We start from the raw sequence: 1,841 nt of genomic DNA on the forward strand, positions 1-1,841 counted from the left end.
GGGTCCCAGCACTGGTCGGGGGAAAACCCAGGTCTGAACCCAGCGCTGTGGCCCCAAAGCCGTGGCACCGGCGGCACCAGGCCTCGCGGGGACGTGTCTGGGCTGTGTTGGTGTCACTGTAGGGACAGGGCATGGGGTGGAGGGGAGCCCTTTGCAGCCTGGGAGGGGCTCTTGTAGGAGCAGGAAGCCGTGTAAGGGGACCCCAGGAAGTGACCTCACCTCTCTGGTCACAGAGGCCAATGGAACTCACAACCCAGGTCACCAGGCACCCGCATTCTGGAGACAGCGCCCGACTGGGCTCATTCGTTGGGACACCTTCGCCTGACGAACATGTTCTCCTGTTGTGTGCCCGTGTCCCGCGGCTGCCGGCTCAGGGGAGCCCGCGGCCGCGACCCTTCCCGACCCTGGAGACAGTGGGTCAGGTCGTGCACTGGACGCCTCAGGTCTCTAGCTCGCAGGGACCCAAAGGTAACACAGGGAGACCCAGAGACATCCAGTCCAGCCCGACACCGCTCTGATCTGACCTGTGCGGCCCCATGTCCCCCCCCGTGTGTGTGTGTGTGTGTGTGTGTGCGAGGAAGGAGGGGTCATGTGTGGAGGGCCCACCTGAGCAGGTGCAGGCTGATGAAGGGGTCAGATGCCTGGTGGGCGGGTCAGGCTCACACCCCCGTCAAGGCTGAACGGCAGGGACAGGGTGTGCTGGGGTGGCCCTCTTGTCCCCAAGGTTCATCCAGAGCCCTGCTGGTGGATGTCACTGTGTCCCAGGCGCAGGGCTGTGCACACTCAGGTCTGTGTCCGATCTGAGAGCTGCAGGGGGAGAGGGCAGAAGGACACTGAGGATGGCCGGGCGAGGATGTGATGTCTCAGGGCCATCCTCGGGTCACTGTCTTTACAGAAATCAACTGATGAAATTGGGAAACGTCTGGCCGAATCCCGATACACCAGCCCTACAGAGTTGTGCGTGTGCCCCGTCGCCCAGGAGGGCCACCCTGGACCCAGGGAGAGAGTGGCTGCAGGGAGGTCTTGGGAAGCAGAGCCTGGAGATGACCTGGGAAGGCCTCCTTCACCGCCCTGGCCCCTCCACAGGGTCCTGGTTCACCGGTCCTGGGATCAGGACCCGGAGCCCCCGGAGCCAGAGCCCGAGGGTGAGAAGGCTGGGGTGGGAGATGTGTGTTCACGGGGTCGGGGCGGTGCTGGGCCACCCAGGGAGGAGCCCCCGGGGGCTGGTGTGGGGCCAGGAGCAGAGACTGAGAGCCCCGGGCTGCGGACTGAAGGGGGGCAGAGGTCCTGGTGTGGGTTCCCGGCCACGGTTTCTCGCGGAGGCTCTGGGGTGAGTTGTGTGTCTGCAAAGGCCCCTGGAGCGGCCGGCGCTGGGTAGGGTGGGGGACCTTCCCTCCTCTCACCCCGAGGCCTTGGAGCCACTGCAACCATCACTCTGTTTCCTTCTCAAGAGTCCGGGGCAGGAGCAGAAGCCGGTGCGGCTCCAAATCCTGGCCCAACAGCTTCGGGGGCCTCCGGGGCTCTGCAGGCAGGCGTGGTGCCTGGAATGACTCCAGCAGGGGCCGGAGAGCCAGCAGGTGACCTGGGACCTGTGCGGGGACAGCGGGCACCTGAGCAGAGTCAGCTGGGTCCTGCTTCTGCTCTTGCCTCTGCTGCTGTCACAGTTCCCGCTGCTGCTCCCAACTCTGTTCCTGTCACTGCCCTTCTCCCCGCCCCTCCCAATGCCCTTCTCCCCACTCCTGCCCCTGCCCCTGTCACTGCCCTTCTCCCCGCCCCTCCCAATGCCCTTCTCCCCGCCCCTGCCCCCGCCCCTGCCACTGCCCTTGCTCCCCCATGGATGC

General features: G+C 65.8%; 1 long non-coding RNA gene across 1 annotated transcript; it reads left to right on the forward strand.

Annotated features, from left to right (window-relative positions):
* The first annotated feature begins 277 nt into the window (after window positions 1–277).
* On the forward strand, window positions 278–1,531 carry LOC145713087 (uncharacterized). Its single transcript, XR_014136019.1, has 3 exons — window positions 278–468; window positions 896–1,145; window positions 1,452–1,531. It is a non-coding gene; the product is annotated as an uncharacterized LOC145713087 (long non-coding RNA).
* The last annotated feature ends 310 nt before the right edge of the window (window positions 1,532–1,841 follow it).

Source organism: Panthera onca, chromosome D4 (genome assembly GCF_046562875.1).
Source record: "Panthera onca isolate mPanOnc1 chromosome D4, mPanOnc1 haplotype 2, whole genome shotgun sequence".
NCBI lineage: Eukaryota > Metazoa > Chordata > Mammalia > Carnivora > Felidae > Panthera > Panthera onca.